An 18,511-nucleotide genomic window follows, 5' to 3' on the forward strand; every position below is an offset into this window, starting at 1 on the left:
CTTTGTTTTGTAGGTGATGTGGAAGAAGAATCACATTTTACCAGTGAAAGTGCCCAGATCCTGATTGGGGAGATAATGGGGTGCAATTGGGATTTAGAAAATATATAGCAAAACATCAATGATGTTAAAAATAAAATGAAGAACATTATTGATGTTTTGGGGAGAGTGTGAAACACCCCAAACTAGCTAGGGTTTTATTTTTTTGCTTTTAAACAACAACTTTTGTCTTTTACAAAAATCCAAATTTGGAAGATGCACAGAGTGTGTCAAAATGCGCTATCTCCCGTCATGGGGGATCAATGTACGTGTTTTGTGGAAAGTGGCTGAGTTGAAGGAGTTGCAGCCCCAAAACATGTACATTGATCCCCCATGATGGGAGATAGCACATGTTGACACATTGTGTGCATCTTCCAAATTTGGTTTTTCCAGGGGTGACACCCCATGTCATGAAGGCAATATCAGCCCAGTTTGTACATACTCATGTCTGATATTTTCTTCACTTTTCAAAGTTGAACTTTGTAAGTTCCTGTGTTCTGTATGTTACGCTTTGATACATGCCTGTTCACACAAAAACACCAAGTTACCCAAAAAATTTTTTGATACACCCAATATGTTGGTTTGTTGTAAAACCCTTTTTTAAACGCACATGTGAATGTGTTTTGATTAAAAAGTGAAATTATGAATAATGTGTGGCTTCCTTTTTCAATGCGCAAAAGCAGAATTTGGAGTAAAGTTGTTGGTTTCTGTGGCAATGGGTATTATTTACTAAAGGCAACTCCACTTTGCACTCCAAGTGCAGTTTTAGGTGCACTTTTGCAGTGCATTTGTAGTGCATAGTGGATGTGCCTTTAGTAAATAACACCCACAGTGATGTGTAAATTTTCACAATCACACCATTTTCCTGAGCCCACATATTTCTGTTATGGTGCTGAAAATGAGCAAGATTTTGGTCAGTAATGCACTACATACATTAGTTAACATAAACAAGGTGTGTGTGTAGCAGACCCACAACATAATAAGCTTATCTGAAGAAGAGACTGTCCCCTCATCTCGCTCAGAACTTGGGTTTGCACTGTTGTAGAAAAAGGCACAACAAGAAAAAACATAAATTTACCTAGGAGACACCTAAAACCAAGCCAAGCAGTAAATGAAAACAAAGATTATTGGAGTTTCAAAGAAAAATTTATTCCCAAAATGCCGCTCAGACATTGTCTGACATATCAATGGCCTACCCACAAAATACTCCATGTATTGGTTTCTGACCTCACGGGCGCTTTGGGGGGGCAAGCCAGGACAAGCAGCTTCAAGGCCCGTGAGGTTCTCATTTTCAAGCAAGTCTGCTTCTTGGACAACTGAGACCGCATAGTTTGCAGAATGTCTTTTTAGGAAATTGTGCAGAACACAGCAGGCCAGCACAATGTGATTGATTTTGTATTGCGCCATGTGGATAGGCGTTAAAAAAAGGCGGAACCGGCTGGCCAATATTCCAAAAGTGTTCTCCACCACTCTTCTGGCTCTGTACAGCCGGAAATTAAAAATCCTCTGGTCCGGGGTGAGGGTCCTCATCGGGAAAGGCCACATCAGGTGGTTTGACAGGGCAAACGCCTCATCCGCGACGAAGACGAACGGGAGTCCTTTCTGATTCTCTTCTGGGGGTGGCATGCCCAGACTGCCACTCTGGAGACGCCAGTAGAACTCTATCCGTGAGAACACTCCACCATCCGACATCCAGCCATTTTGCCCCACGTCCACATACAGGAAGTCATAGGTCGCTGACACCACCGCCAACATCACGATACTATTAAACCCCTTGTAATTAAAATAGTACGACCCCGAGTTGGGTGGTGGGACGATGCAGGCATGTTTCCCATCAATTGCTCCTCCACAATTGGGAAAGTCCCAACGGCTGGCAAAGTGGGAGGCCACAGTCTGCCATTCCTGTGGCGTTGAAGGAAACTGTGGAGTGAAACAAGACAAAAAATTAGTAATTTTGCAAATCAACATTGCAAGCAGATTAGACACCAACATTTTTGGCCAAGATCAGTATAACATTTTGGGAAATTAGTATTTAAAGCCTAAAGTATAAGGTCCCCTTATCAGAGTCTTCACCCCCCCATCCCCCCATCTGATGGGCCCTTGCTAAAAATGAGGGGGGGGGGGTGTTTTGGACAGGTAACCCTCTCCACTTGATTGAGAGCTGAATGCCTAAATAATGTGTGATACTTTGGGAAGCCCCTCCTTACTTACACTACTGGCAGCCCACCGGACAGGTAAGAAGTGTCATAATACCAAAAAGAAAACAAAATGGAAGCACATTTTCACATTCTGCTATTACATATCAAGATAATAATAGGGGAAAAACAAAAAAAAATGATAGCATTTGAAAGGATTGAGGCAGGCCCTTGCACTACATGCTTTGGTGAATTCGTCCATAAATGTGACCATCAAAAAGGTAGATATAGTGTGTATTGGGTTTGGTAAAGTCAGCAGATAGAGGATTGCCAGCAGCTGACCTAGCAGTTGGGGGGAGGGGGGTTCCTAATGAGTTTGGCACAACCAAAAAAAAAAAGTCACTCTGCATGAATTGAAGCACACACATAACATTTGTAGACATTTTAGGGGGTGTTTAGGGGAAAGCAATACTATGGAGCTGACAAAAGACATTGGTAAGTGACTAGACTATAGTTTTATGGGCCAAGAAGAGCATGGTGGGGAAGTTAGTGAGGCAAATATGCCTGAGGACAAAGGGGAAGAGCATATGAATTAGAGCATATTGCAATGATGGTAATTAGGGAATGAGGAAAGAAATGCAATACATTAGCAATCATTAAATACATAGAATGTGATGTTAAAGGATAAAACTTACCTTCATATAGTCCTTCTGCAGGACCTGAATGATGGCAGAACAGGTCTCTGGAATAATGATCCCCAGAGCCTGGGGGGAGATGCCTGTAGAGAACTTGAGGTCCTGAAGGCTTCTCCCTGTCGCCAAGTAGAGCAACGTGGCGATGAGCCACTACTCCGGAGTGATGGCTTGCGGCATGCAGGTATCCTGCCTGGTGATATAAGGGGTCAGCAAAGCCAGCAGATGGTGAAAAATGGGGTCCGTCATCCGGAGATAATTCCTGAAATCATCAGGAATATTCTCGCGGATCTCACGGAGCAAAAGCATGTGCGAGAACTGGTCACGCTGGCGCAACCAATTCTTGGTCCACAAACACCTCCCCTCCCTGTTCATGGACCGGGCTTGTGTCAAAGTAAGAACCCCAACACAAAGCCCCTGCACAGCACAAACTCTACGACGAGTACGTAAAAAACGGTCGGCTGGTCAGAACGGACAACAGAAAGCACCGATAAACAGCAATGTCTGAAAGAACGGCCTGAATAGCAGAAGCAAGCAGACAATAAGCAATGCAAATCAAAGCGTACTATACCAAGATATAATCCACAATGAGAAACTAATGCTTACTGACTACACGCACTGATTATCAGATACGCAAAGACAAGCAGAAACTGAAGAGCAGTAGCGATCTGAATCACTAATCTGAAAAGAACGAATTGTCTCTCACCAAACTTCTACTAACACGCGATACACACGAGATCAGCAGAAGGAGCCCAAAGGATGCCGGACGTGGTGCTGAACTTCCCTTTTCTAGTCCCGCCGTACGCAGCTTACTTCACCGCGTTCTTGGCAACTGGAAATTCCAACAACTTGGTCCAACTGTATGTATGCAACTTCACTTCCGAACCTCGTCCGGAATTAATCCGTCGGAATAACTCTGACGGATTTGGTAGTCGGAATCTCCGACCGTGTGTACAAGGGCTAAGCCTCAATGTCTGTTTATTTAATAACGTTTTTAATTGTATCCGTTTATCCGTTAATGTTACCAGGTCCTCAGGGATTCAATTTTATTTATGTCGTTTTTCAAATTCTGATATATGTTTTAAAAGGGAAGATATTTTATTCCCTTTATCTTTTTTTAATCTCACACCGTGTTTTATGAAAATGCCTTGTATTACACATTTTTGTGTTTCCCATTGTATGGGTAGGGAAGTGGCATCTCCCTTGTGATCCATCACAAAGTTTTTAATTACTCGTCCAATTTCTAAAGTACAGATCTCATCTTTGAGTGAATTATCATTTAACCACTTGCCGACCGCCTAACGCCGATCTACGTCATCAGAATGGCACGGGCAGGCATAAGCACGTAGATGTACGTGTTTTGCCTCCCGCGGGTCGGGGGCCCGATCGGGCCCCCGCCCGGTGCCTGCGGCGGTCGGTTTTCGTTCGGGAGCGATCCCGGACGAGGGGACGGCCATTCATTCATGGCCACCCCCTCGCGATCGCTCCCGACGAATGGAAATCCCCGGTGACATCACTTCCTCTCCTGTAATGTAAACACAGGAGAGGAAGTGATGTATTCTCTCCTCCGTGTCGGTATTTTTCGTTCCGACACGGAGGAGAGCGGATCAGTGAGTTGCACCAACACATCCCACACACAGTAGAACATGCCAGGCACACTCACACCCCCCCTTTACCCCCCGATCACCCCCCCAATTACCCCTGCCCCCCAGTCACAGTGACACCAATGTCATTTTTTTTTTTTTTTTTTTTTTTTTTGCATTGGTGTCATTTGTGACTGTAATAACTGTTAGGGCAGTTAGGGTTAGCCCCCTTTAGTTCTAATGTACCCCCCTAACCCCCCCAATAAAGGTTTAACCCCGTGATCACCCCCCGTCGCCAGTGTCACTAAGGCTGGGTTCACATTGCAGCGGTTTATGAGAACGAATGTGATTCGCACCGCACTGCAGTGCAAATCACATCCGATCTCTGTGCGATTCGAGTTCAGCCATTCGCCGCACCCGCCGCACCCGCCACACCCGCCGCACCCGCCGCAAATTCGCACGGGACCCTTTTTTTGGCCCGCAGCAGAATCGGATCGCATGGGTGTTCACACCATGCGATCCGAGTTTGCAGATCGCACTGCGATATGCGAACTGATCTGGGGGTGTCAGTAACATTTCACTGACACTCCCAGCAGTTCGCATAGGGCAGTGTGAACTGCCGCCGGGAGGCATGCGATGCGGGAACCCGCCGCGGATTCGCGGCGTTTCCGCATCGCTCCAGTGTGAACCCAGCCTAATAAGCGATCATTTTTCTGATCGCCGTATTAGTGTCACAGGTGACGCTAGTTAGGCAGGTAGGTATTTAGGTTCGCCGCAGCTTTTTATAGCGCTAGGGACCCCCATATACTACCGCATAAAGCCCCCTGATTGCCCCCTAGTTAACCCTTTCACCAGTGATCACCATATAACTGTTACAGGTGACGCTGGTTGGTTAGTTATTTTTTTATAGTTTCAGGGCACCCGCCATTTATTACCTAATAAAGGTTTAACCCCCTGATCACCCGGCAGGTGTCATTTGTGACTAATAACTGTTAGGGCAGTTAGGGTTAGCCCCCTTTAGTTCTAAGGTACCCCCCTAACCCCCCCAATAAAGGTTTAACCCCGTGATCACCCCCCGTCGCCAGTGTCACTAAGGCTGGGTTCACATTGCAGCGGTTTATGAGAACGGATGTGATTCGCACCGCACTGCAGTGCAAATCACATCCGATCTCTGTGCGATTCGAGTTCAGCTATACAGATAGTATGGCTGAATTCGTGTCGCACCCGCCGCACCCGCCGCAAACTCGCACGGGACCCTTTTTTTGGTCCGCAGCAGAATCGGATCGCATGGGTGTTCACACCATGCGATCCAAGTTTGCAGATCGCACTGCGATATGCGAACTGATCTGGGGGTGTCATTAACATTTCACTGACACTCCCAGCAGTTCGCATAGGGCAGTGTGAACTGCCGCCGGGAGGCATGCGATGCGGGAACCCGCCGCGCATTCGTGGCGTTCCCGCATCGCTCCAGTGTGAACCCAGCCTAATAAGCGATCGTTTTTCTGATCGCTGTATTAGTGTCACAGGTGACGCTAGTTAGGCAGGTAGGTATTTAGGTTCGCCGCAGCTTTTTATAGCGCCAGGGACCCCCATATACTACCGCATAAAGCCCCCTGATTGCCCCCTAGTTAACCCTTTCACCAGTGATCACCATATAACTGTTACAGGTGACGCTGGTTGGTTAGTTATTTTTTTATAGTTTCAGGGCACCCGCCATTTATTACCTAGTCTCACTAGTGTACCCCTAAATTTAGGGGTGTCTACTTTCTAAAATGGGGTCATTTGGGGGGGGGGGGTTTGTGCCATCTTGGCATTTTATGGCCTTCAAAACTGTAACGCCCTTAGAAAGCCTGAAGGCGGTGCTTGGTTTTTGGGGCCCCGTACGCGGCTAGGCTCCCAAAAAGTCCCACATATGTGGTATCCCCGTACTCAGGAGAAGCAGCAGAATTTATTTTGGGGTGTCATTTCACATATGCCCATGGCATGCGTGAGCAATATATCATTTAGTGACAACTTTGTGAAAAAAAAAAAAAGTTTGTAATTTTCCCGCAACTTGTGGCAAAATATAAAATATTCCATGGACTCAACATGCCTCTCAGCAAATAGCTTGGGGTGTCTACTTTCTAAAATGGGGTCATTTGTGGGGGTTTTGTGCCATCTTGGCATTTTATGGCCTTCAAAACTGTAATAGGTAGTGAGAAGTGAACTCAAAAAATTACGCCCTTAGAAAGCCTGAAGGCGGTGCTTGGTTTTCGGGGCCCCGTACGCGGCTAGGCTCCCAAAAAGTCCCACATATGTGGTATCCCCGTACTCAGGAGAAGCAGCAGAATTTATTTTGGGGTGTCATTTCACATATGCCCATGGCATGCATGAGCAATATATCATTTAGTGACAACTTTGTGAAAAAAAAAAAAAAAAAAAAAAAGTTTGTAATTTTCCCGCAACTTGTGGCAAAATATAAAATATTCCATGGACTCAACATGCCTCTCAGCAAATAGCTTGGGGTGTCTACTTTCTAAAATGGGGTCATTTGTGGGGGTTTTGTGCCATCTTGGCATTTTATGGCCTTCAAAACTGTAATAGGTAGTGAGGCGTGAAATCAAAAATTTACGCCCTTAGAAAGCCTGAAGGCGGTGCTTGGTTTTCGGGGCCCTGTACGCGGCTAGGCTCCCAAAAAGTCCCACATATGTGGTATCCCCGTACTCAGGAGAAGCAGCAGAATTTATTTTGGGGTGTCATTTCACATACGCCCATAGCATGTGTGAGCAATATATCATTTAGTGACAACTTTGTGTAAAAAAAAAAAAAAAATTTTTTTTTTGTCATTATTCAATCGCTTGAGGCAAAAAAATAAAATATTCAATGGGCTCAACATGCCTCTTATCAATTTCCTTAGGGGGTCTACTTTCCAAAATGGGGTCATTTGGGGGGGTTTTGTACTGCCCTGTCATTTTAGCACCTCAAGAAATGAGATAGGCAGTCGTAAACTAAAAGCTGCGTAAATTCCAGAAAACGTACCTTAGTTTGTAGATGTGACAACTTTTGCGCAAACCAATAAATATACAATTATTGACTTTTTTTTTACCAAAGACATGTGGCTGAATACATTTTGTCCTAAATGTATGACTAAAATTGAGTTTATTGGATTTTTCTAATAACAAAAAGTAGAAAATATCATTTTTTTTCAAAATTTGCGGTCTTTTTACGTTTATATCGCAAAAAATAAAAATCGCAGAGGCAATCAAATACCATCAAAAGAAAGCTCTATTTGTGGGAAGAAAAGGACGCAAATTTTGTTTGGGTACAACATTGCATGACCGCGCAATTACCAGTTAAAGCAGCGCAGTGCCAAAGTGTAAAAAGACCTCTGGTCATTTACCAGCAAAATGGTCCGGTCTGAAAGTGGTTAATCTCCATGACCCCTTTATTGTTACCTCCCCTGATACCTCCAAATTCAAAAATACTGGAGCATGGTCCAACCACACAAAGTTTCCATTCTCCGAGGGAGATGCTGTTCCCATCCCCATTTGATTTATAAGAAAGAGATCCAGTCTATGATATGTATTATGGACTTTTGAATGAAATGTATAATCTCTATCCACTGGATGAAGGATCCTCCAGATATCCACTAACTGATATTTATATAAAGTGGCTCTAAATTTTGTCATATATTTAGTGACTTGAGATAAGCGAGGTGCCGTGGTATCCATGTTTCGGTCAAGAACAAAATTAAAATCACCCCCAACTAGAGTCACACCCTCTGCTCTTTCCATAAGATCAGTGAGCATTTGTATGCCTGTCTTAATTTGATCTTGATTCGGTAAATAAAGATTAATAAATGTATATTTTTTCACATAAATGGACAATTTCAAAAGCAGAGCTCTTCTGTCTCTACTTCTCCAACTATCCAATAATTGATGGGGCAAATATTTATGTATTGCTATAGATACTCCCCTAGATTTGGAATAGGGAAAGGAATCATGATACCAAGTGGGGTAATTTCCATTTTGGGTGAAAAAATATAGCATTTGTGATCTTTTGGATGGGGAGTTCAAACCTCTAGCATTAAAAGAGCAAATTTTTACAGAGCCCATACTTAAAAAAAACAAAAACCTTTCAACACTCACTCAACAACCCACAAAGACAAACAATATCCTATACAACACCCCTCTCACTCCTTTGAGTCCGACCTTACTATCGTAGGTTCCCTATATAGGGGTATAAAGAGGCCCACTTCAAGAAGGCTGCGTTTTGCCCAGGCATATTATATATGTTAAATTATATTTTTATGATTCAACCTCCTTTCCATTAATATATATTTTCCTATCCTTTCTTTTTTCCTCCTCCTCCCATATCCTTCCTTTAATGGAAAGGGACTAGAGGGCCCAGGGAAGGCGGGGGAATAAATCGAGAGAGAGAAAAAAAAAACAAGAAAGGGAAACTTTTCCCAGTGCATATACTTCTGTGATTCATAAGTGAATGAAAACCCATGCACCCTATTATCACATACATCATTAAATCATATACCCCCATATCTTGAATTCAATATATTTGAGAAACAAATAGACCCCACAAACTATTGTCTATAATTCATAATGGGCACCCTGTCCTTTAAATATGCCATCCTACCCCATGGCCTTGTACCAACAATACCATATTGAAAAGAAAAAAAAATCCTTTACTTTTCATTTTTCTTTCTTTGATTATAACTTTTAAAATTATTCAATGTAATTCCTCATATAAATAACAACACGTAAATCCCTACTTCCAAATGTGATACCCTCCCACATATCTCAAAACCATTAAAATTATGCAATACCCATAAGTTAGCCCACACAACATATTAGATCCAAAAAGAGAAAAAAAAACAGAAAGGGGGAAATGTTCCCAGTGCATATATTTCTGTGATTCATAAGTGGATGAAAACCCATGCACCCTATTATCACATACATCATCCATTCATATACCCCATACCTTTAATTCAATATATTTAAGAAAAAATAAATTCTCTCCAGTGCAAGTATTTTCTGTGATTCATATGTGAATAAAAAACACGTATTCCTAACTATATAATTAATTCAATATATTTACAAGAAAAAAAAAAAAAAATCTTTCTTTTTTTCCCTCCCTTTTTGAGTAAACCCTACTCTGATTGTTATCTATTATCCATAATACAAATAATAACACATAAGCCTCTTTTGCGAAATGTGATATCCTACCACATATCTCAATACCATCAAAATAATGCATTAACAATATCATAAAGTATTAAATTACAAAAAGAACAAAAAAACAATTTCTTTCCCTTTCCTCACTCCTCCGTCTGCTCCTCCATCCCACTATCCATCATCTTCTAGAAAATCTTCCAAAGAGATCCTGATATGATCAAGGCCATAATGGCAGGTCTATTTTGGGTAACTAAAGACACTTCAAGAAATCTGAGAGATCTCCATCGTCCCGTAACACTGCTTTTTGTCCTTTATAATAAACTATAATCTGAAAGGGAATACCGCATCTATATTGAATTTCCTTTTCTCTAAGAGCTTCCAAAAGAAGTTTCACAGCTTTTCTCAACATCAGTGTATATCTAAATAAATCCTACAGCAGTATAAGTTGAACCCCATCAAAATCTATAGTCCTTTGTAGACGTGCCACTGACATAATCCTTTCTTCAATATAGAAAAAATGAATTCTACAAATAACATCCCTGGGTTTCATTGGGTCAGCATTATTGGGGCACAATGTTTTATGTGCCTGATCTGATCTCTAATTCTGCTGTTACTGAGCATTTCAAAAGGGTATTAAATATGCCTTCTAATGTTGGTATCAGATCTTCTATACCCGTTGCTTCTGGTAGGCCTCTGACCCTTATATTATTTCGTCTGCTCCGATTTTCAAGATCGTCAATGACAGTGATTATAGATTTTAAATACTTGTCTTCTTCCAGATTTTTCTCCCATCAGATTGTCTGCTGAGTTTTTCCTTCAGATTTACCAAAACCATATAATATGAGGTCAAACCTTAGGAGTTTCAATGTGTATGCAATCAGGCAGGCCCTTCTACTACATGGTTTTGGTAAATCTGAAGGAAAAACTCAGCAGACAATCTGATAGTGTGTACGGGGCTTAACATAATGCTGGTTTTTGTTCCATGATTTTCATCTTATATTCTATAACTTCCATCCTGCTATGTGTATCTGCCAGGGCTGTTTTCATTAATTGTAGTTCAGCTTTATATGAAGTTTCCAATCTGTGAGCATTTTTATCCATATCTTTTCTTGTCGGTAAAGATTGTATATATGTCCGCATGTCCCAGGAACCCATTTCTGATGTCTCTGTGCTCATTATGGATTGTTGTATGATTAAAGGGGAACTAATCGTTAATCCATCTATATGTCTCTGTACTGGGGGAAACTGCATTCACTTTAGCTGCTATAGACATATCTTAACAAAAGAACTCGCTGCTCCAGGTGAGACAGGAAGCCTAATGATATCACACGTACCCGCCTCGTCTTGTCTCCGCGTACGATCAACACTGAAGAAATGGCTGCACTCCGAGTTCCATCAAAATTCTTATTTAATAAAGAACATCCCAAGTGTTACAGACAGTACAAATGGTAGACGCGTTTCACACACTAACAGGTGCGCTTATTCATTAGTGAATAATGAATGAGTAATGAATAAGCGCACCTGTTAGCCCTTGTACACACGGTCGGAGATTCCGACAACCAAATCCGACGGATTCTGTCCGTCGGATCTTGTCCGAAACTGTTGCATACACACGGTTGGACGAAGTTGTCGGAAAATCCAATCGTTCAGAACGTGATGACGTTATTTCGTTACGACGGGACTACGTTCAGGCTAGTAGCCAATAGCTTTGGTGTAGGATTTGATCTGAGCATGCGTGGCACTTTGTCCGATCGGAATTCTCTACACATGATCGGAGTATGTCCGATCGGACCAGTTTGTCTGAAAATATTTCCAGCAAGTTGGAAAATTTTGTCCGACGGATATTCCGACGGAAACAGTCCGATGCATACCACACACAGTCGGATTATCCGACAAAACGGTCCGATAGGACACATTCCGACAGATTCTCCGACCGTGTGTACAAGCGTCTACCATTTGTACTGTCTGTGACACTTGGGTTGTTCTTTATTAAATAAGAATTTTGATGGATCTTGGAGAGCAGCCATTTCTATAGACATATCTTGCTGACTTTGAGACTGTGGATTCTGAAAAAAACCTTTGATATCTGGCTTTTGTACGGATTGAGGTTTAGGGGTATTTTTAATTGTACCCCCTGTGGATCCCTTCTTATTTTTCTGAATATGACTTCTTTTAGGTGGCATATTGCAGTTTTAGTGATTTATATATTAGGAAAAAAAAAGGGGGTCTCACCTCAGTCCTCTTGATACCGAATTCTCCTGTTTTGTTTAGATAATTATTATGCTTAAGTCCATTTCCTAGGACCCAGGTTTCCATCTGCTATTCCATGTCTCTCTTTCACAAGAAGCGATTACTGCCAATTGGATGCCCACTTCCTACAGGAGACTTACATCCCACCAGGATCTGCTTCCCCCATTCCCCCTCGGATCGGGATGTCCCACCGTGGGCTATATGCTTGTGGGTCCCAGTGCGTTCTGAGATTTTGCAGTGCTCACGCAGGGTCTCGCGATACCGTGAACGGCGATGATCCTCCCGTACAATCCACTTTCTGCTGGAGCTAAAACATCCCCAGCTCTTCCATACTCCGCCACCGAGATGAGATCACCCTACACCAGAACACCTCCCCACAATTCTGGGTAAGGATATGTCTGGGTTCTAAGGGGTGAATTGTGGAGGTTTAGCCACGGTTACATGCCTGGGCTCTGAGGACCTACCTCATTGCACGGCCATCTTGGTTGATCTCTCCGTCTCCTTGCTATTTTGTTGTTTTACCTTTTTAGCTGAAATCTCATATATAGGGCCCTATGTTCTCTAGAACAAGTATACATACATGTTTCCAATAGCAAACAGAGGTTGATTTTTTTTTCATGTGGAATGTGAAGAAATTACAGTGTTTGCTTGCTATGAGGGTAGTGGAGGCACCTTGTAAAGTCCCCTGGATTGTTTATTATGGGAAACCTGTACTGGGAGAATACAGAGACTGTGACTGCTGACATCTCCTTCTGAATATACTAGTTGCCTGGCTGTTATCCTGATCCTCTGATGGTGGTGGGAGGGCCTCTGGTGTGGTGGGAGGGCCTCTAATGTGAAGTGGAGCTTCTGATGTAATGAGAGGACCGCTGATGTGGTTGGGGAACCTCTGATGTAATAAGGGAACCTCTGATTTTAAAGGGAGGATCACTGATTTTAAAGGAAGGATCACTGATTTTAAAGGGAGGGGGACCTCTGATTGGGATAGGGGGATCTCTAATGTGAGGTTAATTTCACAAAGGAGATTGTGTGCATCATCCCAGGCTCAGGTTTCCCATAGATAAGTAACATTTACATATTTCACATTTTAGACTGGGGCGCCACAAGGTTTTGCAAGAGAAGTATCCCATGACTGAAAGAAACAAAAAACTGGCCACTGCCCTCACCTATAACTGGCCTTCACAGTGAGGAGCCCATGGAGGGTATATACATATAAAACAAAGACAATTCCATAGCTCAACTCACCAATCAGTCTGCTGACCAACCAAATTAACCTGTCTAACTGTCTGTTAAAAGCAGGGGTTTAGTTAGAACACATTTGCAAATGCATGTGAAAGCTGCAAGGCCTCATCATGGCACCCTGCGTTGCTTGCAGTCCTAACACTACAAATTTATAAGTGTCTCCACAGTGGAAGCACATGCATGAAATGGATAGATGTGGGACAGGTGCCTAGAGACTGCCCAAGACCCCTTAAAGGAACAGGAGCACACTGGACACCCAGCAAGAGCACAATGGCAGGGAAGGTGCCCAGTGTGTCCCCGGACCATATATACAAACAGTAACAAAAAACTGGCCACTGCCTACACCCATAACTGGCTTTCACAGTGAGGAGCCCATGGAGGGCATATACTTATAAAACAAAGACAATTCCATAGCTTAGCTCACCAACCAGTCTGCTGACCAACCAAATTAACCTGTCTAACCGTCTGTTAAAAGCAGGGGTTTAGTTAGCACACATTTGCAAACGCATTTGAAAGCTGCAAGGCCTGAAAGGTTGAAAAACACTGCCCTAGGTAAATCTTTTTTTTATTTTTTTCATTTCTTGATAGAGGGAGTGCTTTGATTCTTAGTTATTTTTTTTGGTCTGTGTTCTGATTGGAGAGCTCTGTCTGACAGGTTGCAGCTGCTCCCCTTGAGAACATCTCCTATGATGAAATACGTCAGGGCGGGGCTAGTGCTGACTTCATCACGCTGTCGGACCCCCTGGTGGTCTGCTTGTATATTGCTCTGTATTACTTTGCATAATGGGGGTACCTTTTCTCTATAATAGATAAATGGTATATGCGGTTTAATGCTATGGAGTTTCCATGATTCCTATCTTTTACCGGTATTGCGATACATTCCTGCTGGAGAGGCCTGTGGGGAATGGGACAAATGGGAATCATTTGGTCTTTGCATTTGGCTGATCTCTAACGCCAGGTCACAGATGGATTTATGAATTATGAGTGGTGGACTTTTATGCATTTCTTCATGACTTATGTGCACAATTTGCACATTTTGAATGGACTTAGATAGTAGATTGTGATTTAAAAGGCACAGCGCAATTTTTGTTTTTTAATTATGCAGTTTCTAATGCACACTATGAGAAGAGTCAAGGTTTTCAGGACAGGAGAGGAGCCTGTACAACTGTGCAAGACTGAAGGGAAGGCTTTTATGAAACGTGATCCCCTTGTGGGATAGCTATTAAGAAGTCCAAAAAGTTGAGATGAATCTACAGATAAAGTAGAAACCCCTTCAAGAAATACAATACTTCAAAGAGCTGAATCATGCCGCAACCAATTATGAGATGACCAAACAGGTTTGGACAAATCAGATCCATCACCATGTCAGTGGGCCCTATAGCAATCACCTGGTCTAGTATGGCGATAGTTCCAGATTTGTGTCCTTGCTCAATAACTTTACCAATTCTTGTGACTCTGATTACCAGTCATTCAATCTTTTACTTTCACAAGATAGTTTAAACACTCTTCACAGGACACTTTTATGAATAGTCACTTGCCACATCACCTGCCACCATTTGCAAATTGTCACTTGCCACGTCACCTGCCACCATTTGCAAATTGTCACTTGCCATGTCACTTGTCATGTCACCTGCCACCATTTGCAGATTGTCACTTGCAACGTCACTTGCCACCATTTGCAAACTGTCACCTGCCACCATTTGCAGATTGTCACTTGCTACATCACTTGCCACCATTAGCAGATTGTCACTTGCCACATCACCTGCCACTAGATGTGGGTTGTCACTTGCCATGCCAGCCAGTGCCACCAAATGTACATTGTCCCCATATTGGTGGCAGGCTGGCAGCACTGGTCGATTTCGTGAGGGCAGGAGAGTGGAGATGCGGGGAGGGCAGTGAAAGATGATGTTATCTCTCTGCTCCCCGCCACACATCGCTCCCACATCGAAGTGGCCTGGCTGTGAGGGATGAAGAGTGGTGGAGCGGGTGGAGGGAGATGATGTCATCTCTGCTTGTCCACCCCCTCGTCTCTCTCCTCCACCTCTAATGCCCGGGGCTAGGGGCTCCAGATCCGAGGCTCCAGCCTCGATAGCCACCCCCTGGCGACACCTATGAATGTCATCCTTCATATTTGGGGAGCAGAGATGTCATCTCTCATATTAGTGGAGAAGTGATATCATCTCTCCTATTTGGGATGCAGAGATGTAATTTCTCATATTGGGGGAGTAGTGATGTCAACTTTAATATTTGGGGAGCAGTGATGTCATCTCTTATATTAGTGGAGAAGTGATATCATCTTTCATATTTAGGGGTGTGATGTCTTCTCTCGTATTTGTGAAACAGATATGTCATCTCTCATATTAGTGAAGACGTAATGTCATGCTTCATATTTGGGGATCAGCGATGCCATCTCTCATATTTGGGGAGTAGAGATGTCATCTCTCATATTTGGGGAGTGGAGATGTCATCTCTCATATTAGTGAAGAGGTAATGTCATCCTTCATATTTGGGGATCAGAGATGTCATCTCTCATATTTGGAGATCAGATGTCATGTCTCATTTTAGTGGAGAAGTGATATAATACCTAATATTTAGGGAGCAATGATGTCTTCTCTCATATTTGGGGAACAGATACGCCCTCTCTCATATTGGGGGATTAGTGATGTCATCTCTCATATTAGTGGAGAAGTAATGTCATCCTTCATATATGGGGAGCGGAGAGGCCATCTCTCTAATTTGGGGAGTAGTGATTTAATCTTTCATATTTGGGGAGCAGTGATGTCATCTTTCATATTATTGGAGAAGTGATATCATCTCTCATATGGGGGGAGTAGCGATGTCATCTCTCATATTAGTGAAGACGTAATGTCATCCTTCATATTTGGGGAGCAGAGATGTCATCTCTCATATTTGGGGATCAGAGATATCATCTCTCATATTAGTGGAGAAGTGATATAATATCTAATATTTAGGGAGCAGTGATGTCTTCTCTCATATTTGGGGAACAAATATTTCCTCTCTCATATTGGGGGATTAGTGATGTCATCTCTCATATTAGTGGAGAAGTAATGTCATCCGTCATATCTGGTGAGCAGCAATGTCATCTCTCATAGTAGTGGCGAAGCAATGTCACCCTTCATATTTGGGGAGCAGAGAGGCCATCTCTCTAATTTGGGGAGCAGTGATGCCATCTTTCATATTAGTGGAGAAGTGATATCATCTCTCATATTTGAGGAACAGCTATGTCATCTCTCATATTGGGGAGTAGCGATGTCATCTCTCATATTAGTTAAGAAGTAATGAAATCTACAACCATGTATAGGATTCCATTAAAGGGTTAGTTCACATTTACCAAAAAAAAACTGGCAGTGCCTATGCTGGTAATGGGCGTCTGTAGATAAAAACAAACGGTGCAGCTCTGACTAAAGTGGAATAGTGTCCTTGCTCTAGGAGTAGACTATTTGTGCTCCCCCCGAAGCCTGACTGGAAAACTCCTAGGACGTTGCTAAGACACTCCTAGCTTTTACTGGTCACCTCCACCATCCCAGGAGTTCATTTCCTTAAATGCTGAGCTCAGAGCTACTGCATGAGGGGGGAGAAGGAGAATGTGAGGGGGCTTGAATCAGAGACAGAACTCACTCTTGTGATGGTGGAGGTGACCAGTAATAGGTAGGAGTCTCTTAGCAACGTCCTTAGCAATGCCCTAGAAGTTTTTCAGTTAGGTTTCTTGAGATGAATTAATAGCCTACACCTATAGTGACTGCATTATTCAGCATTGCTCAAAGCTGCACAGTTTGTTTTTATCTACAGAGGCCATAGGCAATTTTTTTGGTAAAGGTGGACTAACCCTTTAGGCCCCATTCACATTTGTGCAACTTGTCACAAATGTGGCATGGCATGTCACACCCCATGTTTCCAAATTAGTACCGTTCATATCTGTGTGACAAAGTCGCAGCAACTTTAAAGTAGTTCTTGCACTACTTTGGTCCAATTTTCATGTGCAATAGAATTCAATATAAACCCTCAAAAGTCGCATAAAAGTCGCACCTGCATGATATACAAGTGACTTTTTTGCAACTTTGTAAAGAACAATCAAATAGTCTGCTTTTTGACCAGTCCCAGCCCATCCCTTCTGCCGAAAAAGCCCCTCCCGAGCAAATTGTCCATTTATCTCTGTTCCTGGTGCCCTTCTGAATGAGAAATGTGCTCTAACCCTAACCCTAGCCTTACTCATAACCCTAACCATAATCATAACCCTAGCCATAACACTAACCTAAACCTATCCATAATGATAACCCTAGCCACAACCCTAACCCTAGCCATAATTATAACCCTAGCCATAACCCTAACCATAATCATAACCCTAGCCATAACCCTAACCATAATCCTAACCCTAGCCATAACACTAACCTAAACCTATCCATAATGATAACCCTAGCCACAACCCTAACCCTAGCCATAACCCTAACCATAATCATAACCATAATCATAACCCTAGCCATAACCCTAACCATAATCATAACCCTAGCCATAACACTAACCTAAACCTAGCCATAATCATAACCCTAGCCATAACTCTAACCCTACACATAACTCGAGCAATAACCCTAACTTAAACCTAGCCATAATTCTAGCCTAAACCCAGCCATAACTCTAACCCCAGATTATCCCTAGCCATAACCGTAACCCTAGGCATAATCCTAATCCTAGCCATAACCCTAGCCTAAACCTAACCATATCCCTAACCCTAGCCTAAACTTAATCCTAACCCTAATCATAACCCTATTCTTAGACAAACCCTAACCCTAGCCACAATCCTAGATAAAACCTAGCCATAACCCTAACCCTAGCCCTAACTGTAACCATAACCATGACCCTAATCCTAGCCATAACCCTAACCCTAGACTAACCCAAGCCATAACCCTAACCATAACCCTAATCCTAGACTAACCCTAACCCTAGCCATAACCCTAGCCTAAACCCAGCCATAACTCTAACCCTAGATTAACCCAAGTCATAACCCTAATCCTAAACGAATCCTAACCATAGCCATAACCCTAGTTTAAATTTAGCCATAACCCTAACCCTAGACTAACCCACGCCATAACCCTAACCATATCCCTAGCAATAACCCTAGCCAAAGCCCAGCCATAACCCTAACCTAGACCATCCCTAGCTATAACTGTAACCCTAGCCATAATCCTAACCTTGGACTAACTTTAGCCATAACCCTAATCCTAGCCAGATCCCTAGCCATAACTCTAACGCCCTAACCCTAATCCTAGACTAACCCTAACTATATCCCTAGCCATAACCCTAACCCTAGCCATAACTCTAACGCCCTAACCCTAGACTAACCCTAACCATATCCCAAGCCATAACCCTAACCCTAGCCTAATCCTAGC

The sequence above is a fragment of the Lithobates pipiens genome, unplaced genomic scaffold (assembly GCF_037356315.1).
Source record: "Lithobates pipiens isolate NorthernLeopardFrog02 unplaced genomic scaffold, aLitPip1_a1.2 Scaffold_3, whole genome shotgun sequence".
Classification (NCBI taxonomy): domain Eukaryota; kingdom Metazoa; phylum Chordata; class Amphibia; order Anura; family Ranidae; genus Lithobates; species Lithobates pipiens.